This window comes from Phoca vitulina, unplaced genomic scaffold, assembly GCF_004348235.1.
Source record: "Phoca vitulina isolate PV1807 unplaced genomic scaffold, GSC_HSeal_1.0 scaffold45, whole genome shotgun sequence".
Lineage (NCBI taxonomy): Eukaryota > Metazoa > Chordata > Mammalia > Carnivora > Phocidae > Phoca > Phoca vitulina.
The window spans coordinates 7874302-7890503 of NW_022589748.1; the positions used below are offsets into that span (position 1 = coordinate 7874302).

Genomic DNA, 16202 nt, shown 5'->3' on the forward strand with positions numbered 1-16202 from the left:
CCAGGAGAGGCCTGGGGCCTCGTCCGAGCTGGAGACCCGGAGATGTGCTCCGTAAGTCCAGCAGAGGAAGGTCCAGGTGGGGATCTAGAGGCCGGGGTTTGGGAAACAGCAGCGCTGTGTGGTGCCCTCCGCCCTGCCTCCGAGGGAGGCCGTGGGCGAGGCCTCCCACCCCATGGGATCGGCAAGGCCCCCTGATCGGTGACTGTGGCCACCAGCATGCCCATGGACGCATCCTGCAACTCCTACGTCGTCTCTGCCACCCGGACGGGACAAAGATTAAACACCAGACAACAAAATCAGGGTATAGAACCACCACGGGTTTGTGTGGGCAAGCCTGCAGGGGGGCAGGGGAGCGGGGCGGGGGGGGGGGGGGGGCAGCAGATTTAGTGACAAGGAAATCAATTACAGGCCCAAGGGGGCCCCGCCCCCACCAGGCCCTTGCAGCCCCTCTGGGTCAGCAGCCCGGCGCCCTTGCCCACACTAGTTCCTAAGTGACTATTCCATCAGGCGTTGTGTATTCGAATGTGTTCATTATATTTTAATATGATTATGTTCAATCCAGTAGACTGAAACAGATTTGTCCAGATGTATAATTAGTTTCTAAATGCTTATTATTCTTGGTGGCAGTGTTGGCAGAGGCTTTGAGAATGGAGAGGAGTCCATTAGCTCTTTATGTTCATTAGTCATGGTTGTGGGGACTCATCAATAGGTCTGGGGTAACCCTGGCTGCTCTGGGACCCAGGGCCCTCGGACTCCGTCACAGTGACCTTGGGCTCTGAGCCCCACCCAGGGATACTGCTGGGTCTCCAATTCACCTGGAGCTCCCCATGCTGCCTGCCTGTTCTTCCCCATTCCTCGTCTTTGGGAGGAGCTCTGCACCCCCACTCCAGGGCCCTGGAGGACAGCAGTCCCACATTCACCAGAGTGTCCCCAGCACCTGGCACAGGACCTGCCCATGGCTCTAGATCCAGCACTCCTGGCACGTCTGGGCAATGGTCCTCCACAGCCTCTCTCCCAGCTCACCTAGGGCTCCTGGAGCTCGAGAGAGCTTTCCAAGGGGACACTCTTTTGGCCAACCCAATCTTGATGGGCCTCCAGTGGTTCGAGCTCTTTACATCCTAAATAGTAATTTTGCTTCCTGGTGGGGCAGACTCTGGTCCATTGAGAAGCGTGGAAGAAAGAAGAGCCCTAGGAACACTTGGTCTTCCCTCACTGATGCCCAGTGGTACCTGTGGGGAGGGCATTTGCTGCCCATTTTTAACTCAGGGCTCATGCCTGGGTCTTCTTGGGTAATCCTCAGATGCTGGGTTTGGGTGGTGCTCTTAGTCCTGACTGCGGGAATACTGGTGTCCCAGATATCTCTTTCCCTGGCTGGCCTTGGAGACATCACAGCGATCTGCCCCATCTTCTGTGCATTCCCAGGGTGTGTATGCAGATCAGGTGCTCACTATAACCCTAACCCTAACCATAACCCTAAACCTAACCCTAACCCTGAGCCTAAACCTAAGCCTAAGCCTAAGCCTAACGTTGTATGAAGACATAACCAGAAAGAAGCTTGGGAAAATAAGGTAAGATGTAGCCAGACACCTAAGCTGCAGATGTGACTTACCTCTCCACTTGGGCTTTGCTCCAGCCCAGGATGAAATAACTACCTGATCTCACCCTACACCCCACATGCTGCATGGCCTCTTGCAACCTCAGATAGGTGCTGCTTTTTACTTGGTAGATGCTGCCTGAGAGGCTTCGTTCACTGCCTACGGACACCTGAATTTCAGAGCTCCTTTCCCCCCTGGATGCCATGGGGGACAGGGAGAAACAGGCACTCACCTGAGCACCTGGTCCCTGGGATAAGGGACTTACCTCTTAAACAACACCCGGCAGAGACAATAGTGCTTCCGAAGGAGACAGGCTGAGCTATTTCCCCAGACTGCCAGGCACAGAAGCCCTGGTGGGTCCTCACTGCCTCATTTCCTTCTTGCCCATGGCCTTGGGGGAGCAGGTGCTAGTTCTGGGAGCTGTCCTGAACCCAGACTCGTGAGCAGGAGAGACCACAACCGCCCGGCTGTCTAAGAGCCTGAAGGGAAGGAGCCCAGACCACCTTTGGACTCCACCCTTTCAAGAGGGACCCTAGCTGGTTACAGACCCTCTTCTCCCATCCTTTGCCCCTAACAAGTCCCCTCTCTTCAGGGCACCATCAGCCCCAAGGAGCCCTCGCTTCTGGTGCCAAGCACCGCCTGGTATTGTGCTTTCCGCTGACTTCTGACTTCTTGAAACATTCCTTTCCAGCGAGATTCCATTTCAATACACATTTGTCATTTACATTTTTAATGCTTGTTCTTAATCCTTCATGTAAATTTCTACCATCTTCTTCCTCTTTTCTTCCCCTTTCTATTTTCCACTTCTTGCTCTGTTGGCTTGGCTCTTAGACACTCATCTCATCAATTTCATCTGATTTGTATCGCCTTGTCTTGATTTTTACCAAGTATTTATTCAGAATTTGTGTGTCTATATTTTATTGCCTTTCCTCTTCATTCTCTCTTCGTTCTCGTTCAGTCTCAAACTTCAATTTTCTGAGGAGCCACAGGGAAAAGCTAGCCCCAGGGCAGAAAGTGCCAGGCCACCCACACATGTCAAGGGAGGAGACGCCTTCCTTCTCTCTGTCCTTGGAGGGCTGGCTCCCCAGATAACGTTGCCCCAGGAGACCCCTGAGACCTTGTCCCTGGGACAGGGTGGCAATTATTACCTCCCTAGGGGACACACACGCACCCTCTGGAAAGGGCCCACACCACCCCGGCGTTCTAGAAGGAGGCCTCACATTTTACAACCCAGGTGCTCTGAAATACATGTGTCTAATTTTGTGCCCTCCTGCCAGTTGGCAGGAGGGACCCAGCTTCCTGCCCCTGAGCAGGAGCCCCCAGGACGGGCCAACTCCCAGGAAACGCAGCAGAGTGAGACCAGCACTGATCTCGGCCATATGTGTCCAATTTCAGACCGAGACACCTTATTTTGTGGGATTTTAAGAAGATACTTCTGTTGGGCAGGTCCTCCAGGCCTGACTCCACAGAGAGACAGGTGGGGCTAGATGGGGCTGTTCTGCTATGACCACTGGGTGAAGCAATAGTCTCAGGAGACATTCTGTCAACCTCATCTAGGTCTTTGTTTTGGGGACAGTGACCAGCTATGGCCAGCACTGACCCCCGCTGTTAAGCACTCATCTGCCTCCAGCCTGCTAGGGCTCATCACCCACGGCAGGGCCTTTTGGGGGCTGCCACTCTTGCCCCAACCTTTGCCCTCCCCTACCTAGATGACCCAAGCAGCCTGCTTCCACTCCTGCCTGTTCTCTGCAGAGCCAGGGTGATCTTTAGAAAGCATAAACTGGGTCACATCATGCCTTGCTTCAAATTCTTCAGTGATTTCTCATCAGATATAAAATAAAATGCCATCGCCTTACTGTGGTCCATGAGGCCCTGTGTGATTCACCTCTCCGCCCGCCCACTCGTCCCTGCTGCCGAATCCCTGCCTCTGCAACGCACCAAGCCTCTTCTTATGTCAGCATTTGTATACCTGATGCTCCCTCTGGAGGGCTCACGCCAAGATCCATGAATGCCTGGCTTCCCCTTATCATTCAGGCCTCAGCTCAATGTCACCTCCTAAGTGGCTCTCCCCAATCACTCAGGTGAAGTACCCCCTCCACATACACACTCCAGACACTATTTTTTGCCATCATAGATAGCATGTATCACCATCTGACATGATCTTATCTATCTATCTACCTCCCTACCTATCTATTTATTTACTAAGTTTGGGAGTTCTGCTCCTAATAATCACAGAGTAGCTCATATTAAACCAACTTTCCATCATAAATAACAGTCATAACAAGTAATAGTCGTAAAGTCTGGGCAATACATAAAAGACAATGTTCCTGGGGCGCCTGGGTGGCTCAGTTGGTTAAGCGACTGCCTTCGGCTCAGGTCATGATCCTGGAGTCCCAGGATCGAGTCCCGCATCGGGCTCCCTGCTCGGCAGGGAGTCTGCTTCTCCCTCTGACCCTCCCCCTCTCATGCTCTCTCTCTCTCTCTCATTCTCTCTCTCAAATAAATAAATAAAATCTTTAAAAAAAAAAAAAAAAAGACAATGTTCCAAGGGCACTGAGAGTGACTCAAAGCAGGAGGAAACTGAAGGGGGGTTGATGCTTGAAAGATTGAAAGGCACTGAGCAACTTCCCATTTGTATGGCTTTCACCCGAGGGCAGCCCCCCATCAGTGCCCTGTGAGGCTAGACACTGAAGTCTTTCTGCTGAGGAATCAGAAGACAGGGTTCAGGACATCACCAGCAGCTAGAAAGGATGAGAGACACATCAGAAAGGAGAGAATCACAGAGGGAGAGACCCAAATCTCGTGAGTAATGCTGCCAAACCTCTGGTCAACCCCAAACTCTACACGGCCAGGGCACACTCAAGCAGCCCAGGTAAGCCTCAGAGAATTGAAAGAACACTTCAGCTACCGTCCAGTTAAAACAAACACACTGATAAACAAATAAATACTCTTCGGATGAACATAACAGAACCCAGAGTCTCTACCACATACTATTTACAAAGTCCAGGGCACAATTCAAAATTCCCAGATGTACAAACAAACAAGAAAATGTGATCTGTACCCAAGAGAAAAGGCAACTGATGGACACCAACTGGATGCAGATTTTGCAATTAGCTCAAAGTCATAATAGAAAGTATTTGCTAGATTTGTATTATCTGTATGTCACCACTAGAATGTAAGCTCTATAAGAGCAGGAACCTAATCAGTTCTGTTTCTTGCTCTGTCCCCAGCTTTTAGAATAACAAATGGTATATAGAAAAAAACCCCAAAACTATGAACATAGGTATAAAGCAGAATTGTATTTTTCCTCCTTATTTTCTACTTTTATTACTTGAGGCCCCTCCTAGATGAACTGAACACCAACGGAAAACAATCATTATTCTCTTTCAAATAGAGAACACAGATGTATGATCATGAATTAGTAGTGGCTAATATCTCTGTGGGCAAGTGGCTTTAATCTCTAATTACTGCCAAAAAGAAAGCATGTAGATCAGCTATTCTGAAACCCAATGTCACCATTATTCAGAAAACATTCTTCATCACTTAACTGCCTTAGAGTAAAAAATATATGTGCAAAATTAGCTTGTTCTAGGACCTGGGTGTTCAATTTGTGGCTAGTTTATATCAGAGGAAATTATGATGTCCAAGGTTAAACATAATCGGTGTTTATTGGGGAGGTTAATCACTGAGGTAGATGTTTAAATTTTTTTTTCTGGATCAAACTTTTTTCTGCCATACTCAGAGTTAGACCCTTGGTCTGGACTCTGGATGGGACCCCAAATTCTCCTTGAGTTTCCCAGCCCTACCCACAGGCAGGGTGATATTCAAAATTTGTAACAACCCATAGGGTGCAGACACTGACCAATCAAAATGGATGCCAGTCAAACACCAACCAATCAGAAGAAATGCCAGTTCTAAGGCCCTGGTCTGGCAGGAGCTGCAACCTACATAGCGTTCTGCTCAGGAAGGTGCCCTGGTCACCTCCTCAGTCTTCATAAGAGGATTTCAGTGCCACCTCCAGCTCTACCAACTGTTAAAGCATATGGGGTTGTACCCAACCAGCATCCCAGGGCAGCTGCCCTCCAAGTACGTGTCAAGGAGAATTACCTCAAAATCACTGCTCAGTGCTCACACTGTTGGGAGAACAACCACTCTTTAAGTCCATCTTATTTTTCTAAACTATAATTTTTGAGCTAGTATTAGCAGTGGGGACCCCTTTCTTCAAGTAAATCTTATGAGTAACTGCAATATGAAAAATGAAAAGAACAAAGCTGATAGTTTGGGGTATACAAACCCCAGTTCACCCCTGTCCTTTACCATCTCCTTCACACACACACACACACACACACACACACACCCCTTAAACCCTGCAGCAGCCTCTGACATTACACCATGGAATCACTCATCATGGAGAACGACTTGAAGGAAAAGCAGCCTATCATAGATAATTGAAACTCTGATTGAGTCGGACCTTCAGAGAGTGTTTGGGGCAGCTCTATCTCCCTAACCATCCCCCCTTCCTAGAGGAATATTACAGGGGGCAGTCCTGTTAAATTCCTTGCCATATGGAGTGTAATGCCGTTTAGGACACTGCTCGTTTCATTACACCATGGCCTGGGTTTGCTTTTATCACACGGATGCTGGGTCTGCAATAAGAGACTGCTTCCCTCTCTGTGTTGGCTGAGGGAAAGCTCAGGGCTGCCCCAGAGTACCACCTCCAGCAAATGCACAGGGTCTGACGTCATGAATTTTGTGTCCTAACCTCACTCCTGGCTCCATCCTTGCTTTCCCGGTCTTGTTTTTCCTTTGTCTTATTTTCTTTGTCCACTTATTTGTTATTTAATTATGTTTTGCAATTGGATATGCATCTTTGCAAACTGCCTTGTATTGTTTCTGGAACGAGATGGAGAATATATAAATGGATCCTAAATGTGGGATTTCTGCAGTGCGCCATGGCTCTCTTAAATTGGCCACTTTATGATCTACTTTAGCAGGCACCAGCTCTCATATCGGCAATTTCACTGTCTTTTAAAACTAGGAAATCACTGCCTGGCCAAAGAGACGATGCTGATGAACTAACTAGATCTCACTTTATTACAGATTCTTGTAATCTCGCTATCTTCTGGGTGGCACGGCGGCACAATTGTGCCAAGCGGGGGGGTGGAAAAGGAGTAAACCCATCACTCACCCAAACCCAAATATTTGAGCCCAAACATTTATGACTCTCCTTATCTATGCCCCCCCATGGACCATCCTAAGGCTTTGATGGGGCAGAGGGAAGAAAAGGGGGGACTCGGGGTACGGGACAGTCTCATTGGAGCGTGAGTGTTTTCAGTTTCTGCTGGTACCATTTCATTCTCCTCCAACTCTGCGATTAGAAGGGAGAGAGCCATCTGAACCATCGAATTGTCTTTAAGACACAGATTACCCTCCCCACAACTCCGCACCTGGATGGCAGCCTCGGTGTCCCAGGGGCAGAGAATTGGGTTAACAGGTGTCTCGACAAAAGCAGTACATCCACGAGAAAGCAGGAGCTCAACCACTGAGCGAACGCCACAGTTCCCAGTGTGATGCTGAACCGTGAGGCTTAGGGAGCAGCTACGCTATATACACGGGGAAGAAATAGAGACAATCCAGAGGAAAATCTCTCCCGGGGGGAAGTAAAACCCAAGAGCTCTCCCACACTGGCCCTAGGCTTCTTACTTCACCGTGGACCACACAGATGCAAGTCTGGGAGCTCCCCCCGCACCCAAGATCAGGGCCCAGCCCCCCAGTACCCCGGGATGGTGCCTGCGGTTCCTGCATGCTCTGGAGGGAAATCCACGGCGCACAGGTAGATGGATGAGCCCCCAGAGGGCAACACCAGGGTACAGTGGCACAGACGCAAGAAAACCCTCTCAGCCTTGGCATTTGGTTTTCATTCTCGCTTTCTCTCAGGCAGAGGTGTTTTCAGCTTCAGAATTTGCAGTCTAGCTGGTCTTGTGGTGGCAATAGGGGCCCCGAGGCTAGAAACCAATGAGGACAAAGCTGTCAGCTCAAAGGCAGGTCATAGGGGGTTAGATAGTACCCTGCGACCTGACTCAAAATGCGCACTGAGAGTCAGGGGCCCCCTCCATCCTGAGGAGTGCAGGGAGCCTATCTCTCCACAACAGAGGGAACTTCATCCTCCAACCCACAGAGGTGAGCACAGGGAACACGCTGCCCTCATCTAGAGAATGCTTGGGACACTCCGACAGCCCAGTGGGTGGCTCCCTGGTGCTGGACCAAGCAGGGAACAGCCTGAGCTGAGCTGAGCTGAGGACTATTTGGCACCTGCACTGGGTTCTCAAAAGGCAGAGAAAGAAGCACGCCTGCGGGGATGGCAGGAGAGAATGTGGTGGAAGCCCATCTGCAACAGCTTTCCTCGCCAGAACATTCGGTCCCGGGATTAGGGACGGTGAGCAACAGGGCATTCGGAGTGCAAACACTGGTGAAGCGCAAGGCCCACTTATCCACACCTCCCTCGGCCTGCCCGGGGCCTCCTGCAAGTGGACAGACAGCCTTCCCTCCCAGGGGACCGTGACTTGCAGCCTGGGGAGACTCGGGCAGTGCCGAGAGAGGCAGAGACCGCAGGGAGAGGCCAGCCCTGGTCTCCGTGAATCTGTGAATTTGCTGCCCCACTGGGACTCTCTGGAGAATTCCAGGAGCCAACTCTCGGCCTCCCTTTGACAGAGTTACTTTTCATCTCTTTGGCTTCAGGCACAGGCAAATGCACACAGGCGAAAATCAGTTAATAACTATGCACATTTTATAATAAATTTTAACAATTTAAGAGTCTGCTACAGCTTTATTATAGTTTTTATTTCACCACACTAATTCAGTGTGTAATAACCTGCCAGAAACACAGAATTCACTTGACATATGTTCTGGGCGCCAAGATAATGGAATATGCTGAAGAAAAACCTTGGGTCATCACGCCCAGCGAGGCTCTCCTCCCTTCCTCCTTGCCTTCTCCTTCTTCCCCCTGCCCCTCCAGCCTCCCCTGCCCTCAGTCCTCTGTCCGTACACCCCCCACCCCCGCATTATTCCCAAAGCAGGGCCCACAGATCAGCAGCCTCTGCAGCATGCAGGAAGCTGTTAGAGATGCAAATTCTTGGCCCCACCTCAGTCCTACTGACTCTGAAATTCTGGGTGGGCCCCAGGGCATCTGTGTCCTGACAAACCCTCCAGGTGATGTTGACACTTGTGCGGAAATTTGAGAAACAGTCAGGTTTGAGAGATGGAGAGGGCGAGCATCTGTTGATGCTCTGATCAAGCGAGATTTGGGCTTAAGCTCTGGCACCTGTCTCTACCTTGCCAGGAAGACTCAGGCCTCAGTGTCCCCATGTGAGAAATAAGGACACAGGTTGGACACTCACTAAGGCCTCCTGCAGCCCTGACAAATGGCTGAAATAAAGTCCAGGGGAGATCCCACAGTGACCTTCTCTTTAGGGAGAGACCGAGTGGACCACATCTTAGAACCCCCCTACTCCCCTGTGGGGGGGGGGGTGTGGTTGCTAAGGGCCATCTTAGCTTCAACACAAAGAAGAACATCAAGGAGGAAAGGGGTCCATGATCAGAAAAAGTCAAAGACAGGGAGAAACCAAGCTAAGTTGGGTGTGTGTGAGCGCACATGCACAGTATGAGAATTTGTCTAGGTCCTGGCTTTTTTTTTTTTTTTTTAATTTTTAAAATTTATTTATTTGACAGGGAGAGAGAGAGCGAGAGAGCACAAGCAGGGGGAGTGGCAGGCAGAGGGAGAAGCAGGTTCCCCATTGAGCAGGGAGCCTGATGAGGGGCTCAATCCCAGGACCCTGAGATCATGACCTGAGCAGAAGGCAGATGCCCAACCATCTGAGCCACCCAGGTGCCCCTCCCCTTTATCTTTTGACTACCTGTTTCTCCAAGAACATGATTAAGTCTCTCCTGCTCTACTGAGGAATAAACAAAACCCTTCCTTAGAAGTTGCAGTCTCCTAAGCCTGCCACCATCTCTCTCCGTGCCATGAGGATGAATCTTGGAATAGCTGTCTCCGCTCAAACCATCACTTTGAAGGTTCAATTCCATCCTTGACCTCCGTCCATCTGTCTGTTGCCTCCGTCATTCCAGGAAACTCTGCTAGCCGCCTCCTACTTCTGAAATCCAAGGGTCATTCCCCAGCCCCTATGTTGCTTGATCTCTCTGGCATTTAACACCGCACCCTCTCCAGGTTTTACCTTCTGACTGTCCCTTGTCAGGCTTCAAATGATGCTAAAGAACTGCCAAGTTTTGCTCTTCTGTAGCCTGAGCTTATAATTTGATATTTCACTAAATATGCACAGTTTTGTTTTGTTTTTTTTGTTTTGTTTTTTTTAAAGATTTTATTTATTTATTTGAGAGAGAGAATGAGATAGAGAGAGAGAGCATGAGAAGGGGGAGGGTCAGAGGGAGAAGCAGACTCCCCGCTGAGCAGGGAGCCCGATGCGGGACTCGATCCCGGGACTCCAGGATCATGACCTGAGCCGAAGGCAGTCGCTTAACCAACTGAGCCACCCAGGCACCCTAAATATGCACAGTTTTGTATATGCTATCCAAAATAGGTTATGGAAATAGACAAGGGGTAGTCTAGCTAATTTTTTCAGTGTGCCTTAAATGAAACTCCAGACGAAAATAGTCTTTTAGAATTAAGGGCCAGAAAACTTCCATTTTCCTTGAGGAACTAGCATATGATCTCATAAATGATGAAACTCAAAAAGCAATTCTCAAAATGTTTGAAATAGGCAAATCAATGTTGTCAGTCCTGACAGAGTACTGGCTAGACGTGATGACAATGAGTGGGGTGGGTTTCGGGTGTGAATAATGTCCTATTTCTTGATCTGGGTGTCGGTTAGGTAAGGTATTCAGGGTGTAAAAATGTATGGAGCCATATAATTATGACATGAGAACTTCTTGGATATATATTATACTTCAGTGAATTTTTTTTAAGGAATTCTAATTTCCCTTTCCTCACCAGGAAGTTCTTTGATCAGGTTGGGCTCAATTACATTCTTATACAACATTTTGACCTTTATGTGTGCATTCTATTTTTTTTCCGATCTTGCTCTTCTACTCTAAATTATATTTTCCTTGGTACAAAAATTGTATCTGTATTTTATGATTATATCCTTTAGATTTCACTATATGTACACATCCACAAGGCTTTATGGATGTAGGTGAAGTAGAAGTAGTCTTTCAGGTAGGATAAAGTCTATTTTTTGTCTCTACATCCTTCATGCCCAGCATATAGTAGTTGTTTGATTAATGTTGAAAGAGAGAAAGAAAAGAGAGAGAGAAATCAGGTAAAAGTGAGTGGAGGACTTAGGGGTCAAGGGTTCTTTTTAAAAGGAGAGAGATCTGAGTAGATCTCCAGGGGGTTGGGAAGAAACCAGGAGAAAAGGATATGTTGACAATGAGGAGGGTGATCTATGAATCTTGCTCCCAGGAGAGGAGAGGAGAAAGAATGTAGGAAGGGGGTGAATTGTCTTGAACAGAAGAGAAACCTCTTCTTCAATATCCTTGACTGGTTTCTCCTCCTCTCTGAAACCTGCAAATAGTTGTAATGCCTCAAAATTCAGTCCTCTGCATCATAATCTGTCTCCTGATGATTTCATCTGAGATAGTTTTAAATACCATCTGTCCTTTGATGGCTCCCAAGGCTGTATCCAGCCCGGATCTCTGCTGTGAACTCAGGACTGCCCACTCAACATCTCTCCTGGGATGCTCAACAGACGCCTTGAAGTTAACAGGAGAAACACCGAACCCCTGATCTTCTCCCAAACCTCCTCCACCCACAGTCATCCCTATGGGAGGCCAACGAAGCTTGAGTCATCCTTGACTCATCTTTCTCTCACACAACTACCCAATCCATCCGCAAATCCCATTGCCTCCATCCTAAAAAAGAGAGAGAGAGAAAGTCCAGAACCCTAGTACTCTTCACACTCCACTGTGACCACTTGTCCAGCCACCATCCTCTCTCACCGGGATTTTGTGTTCCCCTCGATAGTCTTCCTGCTTCCACCTAAGCCCACCTACAACCTTTTCGCAGCACGGTAGTTAGAAGGAGCATTTTTAGAGGTCTCCCCTCTGCTCAGAGCCTGGTGCTAACTTCCATCTCATCAAAAGCCAAAGTTCTTATGACACCTCCAAGCATCTACATTCCAGTGTTACCTTCTCCCTCCCTCCTTGTAGGACTGCACACACCCAGGCCCCATCACTGTCCCTGCACCCTACCCTCCTTCTCTGCTTTCTCTCTCCCCCTAACGTGCTATTTACAATTTACAATTCACCTTTCTTTCCTCACTTTCTGTCTTCTCCACTGGATGAAAGTTCTACAAGGACAAAGTTTCTGTCTGGTTTGTTCACTGCTGTAGCCTCAGAGCCTAGAATACAGCTTGGTATATGACCGCTGTCCATTAACATTTGTTGAATTTAATTTTCCCAAGTGATTCTCTTGCTTAAAACCCCTCGGTGACTCTTTATGTCCCTCAGAATAAAGTCCCCTTCTTTGTGGGCACCGGAGGCCCTTTGGGATCTGGCCCCCTGCCCAGCTCTCCAGCCTCCTTTCTCACATGGCCCTCCAGAACACAGCCCAGTGGAATTACCCACCACCATATTTGGTGGCTCGTCCACCACTGGCCTCCTCTCCCAAGAACACTCTTCCAAAACTACCTCTTTGGGGACTCATTTTGGGGGTCAATCAAGTTAGGGTAGACCCACCCCTGTGCCCCCACAATGCACCGGGCTCTTGCCTCTCCTAGCCTGTACCAGTCTCCCTGACACTTTGTCTACTGGTCTGTCCTCGTGCTTGAGAGCAGAGGTGCATGTCACTCTCAGGTGGGTATCTCCAGCCCCTGGCCAAGGAGACCTTCTGTTCGGTAGCGGTGGTGGGATAATTATTATTATTACTGCTATCTTTGATAAACATTTATTCAATCAGTGACTCTCCTCGGTTATGTAGTAAGTGTCCATACACAGCTCAACTTACTAATTAATTGACTGATACAGTGACTGACTGGCTCCACACACCGGAGTGACAGGGTGAGTGCCTCTTCCCACCTAGAGCTCTTTTCCCTCTTCAGACCCTCTTCTTCAAAGCCTGAAGAAGAGGGAGTCTAGCACATCATGAGGGAGGGCAGAAGTCACCTTGACTTCTCCTTAGCAATCAGAATGGCTTCAAGGACAATTAGGAGTCCACAGGCACCTGACGCAGGTCCTAGTGCACGAGATATTTTTTATTACAACTCAAATTTCCCCACAAAAGGATATATTTTAGTCCAAATTTATAACAGTCATGCGGCTCCTTGATCTGTCTGGCTTAGCTGCATTTCTTAAGTAGACTAAGCGAGAAGTGATTTCGCTTAGTCATTAAAAATCAGCTATGGTGAAGGTTAAGCGTCCACACACCATCATGTATTCATTCAATGAACCTTTATGCAGTTTCAGTGGCACTGGGAGGAGGGTAATGACATGGAAGAGGTGGTCCCTGCCCTTGGAGGAGGCACGGCCCCACAGTCAGTGAAGGTGCCACTGGAGTTATTTAAGTGGTTTTATCCTTCATGTTAAGCTTTGCTTAATTAGAGGCAGATGTCTTCATCAAAAGGCAAAAGGAAAGATTTCTTTTGTACCGGCTGTGCACAGACTTTGGTTAAGTTATTCCATTTAATCCTGACAACTCTACGGTATCACAGACTGAAGAAACTGAGACCCACTGAAATTAAATAGCTGGCCAAGACCTCATGTCAGTACGTCGTGGTGCTAGGACACCAGCGAAGGTCTGCCATTCCTCCAAGGCCATGACCTCTCCACTCCACCTCCCTGGTAATGGGAATACCCTCTAAGGCCATTCCAAGAATATCCATGGACCACAAAACTGTACAAAGTTGCCATGTCTACACAAACTCCATGGGGACCCATTTACAGCTTTTTGAAAGCCAGCAGCCAACCAGTAAATTAAAACACTACACACACACACACACACACACACACACACATCATTAAGTTGAAAAGAAAAATTGACACAAAGGAACAGTCTACTTATTTACTTATTGTTAATAGGCCCCAGCCCGTCCAAGGACATGGTTGGTGACGTCTATCCCAAGCCTCTCCCTACCCTGAAGGGGGCATTTTGTGAAGCCCAGGTTCCTTTGGCTTCCTCTAGAAAGTGGCCGAGGAAGAGTGTTGACTCAAGCAAGAGTGCCCAGAGGCAGAGGGTGTTCAGGCCCCAAGGGGGCAGAAGGAGGAGAGCAAGAAGAGGTACCCATCGCCGTGGGAGGAACTCCCAGGTTGGACACTCTGCGAGCTCAGGGAAGTGGCCATGGTCCTACTTACATCCCAGCTCCAGGTGACAGCCCAAGCCTCAGCAAAGCCATCCACACCCCAGCTGAAAGCAAAGCCTGAAGTGGGCACCACACCTGCGACGCCACCTCCCATGGGCCCCCTTTCTTCACCTGCATGGTGCTCCCAACATCCTGCCTCCGTGGTGGGTTTCTGTTTGCAGGAAACATCTCTCCCTGGGCGCCTCCCTCAGAATCCTCAAATTATTACACAGATCCACTGCCAGGCACAGTGATTAGGAATTCCATCAAGGGCTTCATTTGTAGGCTTTGAATAGTCTCTCCAAACCAGAACGTTTCTGCCACAGCTGAGAGTTTTATTATTCTGAGAATAGGAATCACTTTGCACCCAGTGTCTGGGAGGCAGACATCCTGACTTCCCCGACATTCACTCAGAGAAAGTTCCCATCCTTTGCTGGAGGGTTGGAGAGGGTTTAGCTACACCCACCAGAACTACTGTTCACGTGAACGGTTTAGGACTCTGCAGGCAAGAACTTTGGGGGAAAATCCCCAGTCCCATGAACTGTGCTTTGGCTCAGATCCCTCTCAAGACTTGAGAAGTGATGTTAATCATCTGGTGTGTTTTAAAGCCCCTGGGAAAAAATCAATAAAAGTCCTTTTTCCCTCCTAAGCTACTTTCCCAGGTGGGGGTGGGTGTCCGCCCCTGGAAGCCCCCCACTCTGTCAGCACACATGGACCCGGGCTCTGGGCTCCTAGGGACTCTAACTCAGGACAGTGAAAATGGCCCCCTCTGCTATGGCCTGGCTTTCAGGGACGGCTGTAGAGTCGTGTCAAGCTGACTGAAAGGAAACCTCTCCTTCGGGTATGACTCAAGAAGAGCATTTCACCCAGAAGGAAGATGTGGGGGCGAAAACAAATCAATGGAGGATTTGCAGATAGATGTTCTTTGGGCCCGAGTACAATTTACAAAATGCAATGTAAAAGAAGATAAATCTCCTCCCCCTCTCTGCCAGACTAGAGCAGATTCCGGAATAAAAACAACTCTTTGCAACAGAACCTGAGGCTCAGCTAGAAGTGAGTTTCCTCAAAAGGCACAGGGACGGGGTTACAAAGTCCTGATATCCTACAACAAGCATTTTTCGCCTAGCAGCATTAAGGTAGGGAAGAGGAGGCTGGAGGATAGGTACCAGTGCGGGGTTCCTGCCGGGACAATTTATGGAAAAGAAAGTTGGATGGAATGAGTTTTCCAATAACACAGGGGAGCAGCCACACATCCATCTTCAGGCCAACCGAGTGGCAGGTCATTGATTTAAGGAACGAGTCAACTCAGGGTTATGCCCTTTTCATGATTCCCCAAGGGAAGGGACCCAGCAAGGAGGAGAGGGTTCTGCATGAGCCCCCGGGGCTTGAAGAAACATGTTCCCTGGCTCCTCCGAATCACTTTGGCAGCTAGGTGAAGCCAGGACTAAGACACACACCCTGGGAGCTACCTCCAGAGCCCCCCTCCCCACCCCTTCTTCCGAACCCCCAGGAAAACTTGATATGTCTCCACTAAACACAAGCTGGGAAACTGGAGAGGAGGCAGAGGGAAAGAGGGAAAGACAGGGGGCCAGGCAGTTTCCATGCAGCCGGTGGTATTATTGATGTAGAGCCACACAAGCCCCAGAGTGCCATCGACAAGGATCATACCTCCTGCTGATCTCGGGGGAAATGCTCCAAGATCCATGGCTGGGAGTTTAGGAGAATCTCTAAGCCATCAGGAAGGAGCAGAGCCCTGCAGCTCCTCAGAATGATGGACCAGGGCGAGCTTTAATTAACAGGGTCTGATGCCTCTTCTTTTTTGGTAACTGAGCAGATTTAAAGGGCTAGAGTCCCAATTTGGAGGGTGCCGGTGCTGTTCTTCCTGCTGCCGTTGCTGCCGCTCCAGCCACTGCTCGGGCTGCCGGAACAGTTTCCTGCAGACCTCTCACTCCGGCGAGCAACCGCCGCGATGAAGGTGCGAAACGGCAGCCGGCGATGTGGGGGGCTCGGGCTGTGCCGGTTGAACTCGAAGGTGCAGGGCTGTGGACCTCGGCCCTGCCCACCCGATGCAGTGCCAATGTCTTCACAGGCTGTCTCCCAGACCAGGGAGGGAGGCTGGATTCCCGGGGTGCGGGTGGCATCAGGGGCACCCTCTCCAGACGTGGAGCTGGATGGACAGTGCCTGGGGAAAGTGGGAAGTGTGGTCTCTGCTTTGTGCTGTCTCCTGAGAGCCATCCTGTAAACTGCACACACACGC

General features: G+C 49.3%; 1 protein-coding gene across 4 annotated transcripts in view; it reads right to left on the reverse strand.

The window, feature by feature from the left end:
- Positions 1 to 15879, reverse strand: part of CALN1 (calneuron 1) — a 512466-nt gene extending 496587 nt beyond the window's left edge. Inside the window, exon 1 of one of the 4 annotated variants that reach the window (XM_032430792.1) lies at positions 15614 to 15879. The gene's annotated coding sequence lies outside the window, so the exon portion shown is untranslated. The remainder of the gene's footprint in view (positions 1 to 15613) is intronic. The other 3 variants (XM_032430795.1, XM_032430791.1, XM_032430794.1) reach the window with 3 other exon arrangements.
- Positions 15880 to 16202: the final 323 nt, after the last annotated feature.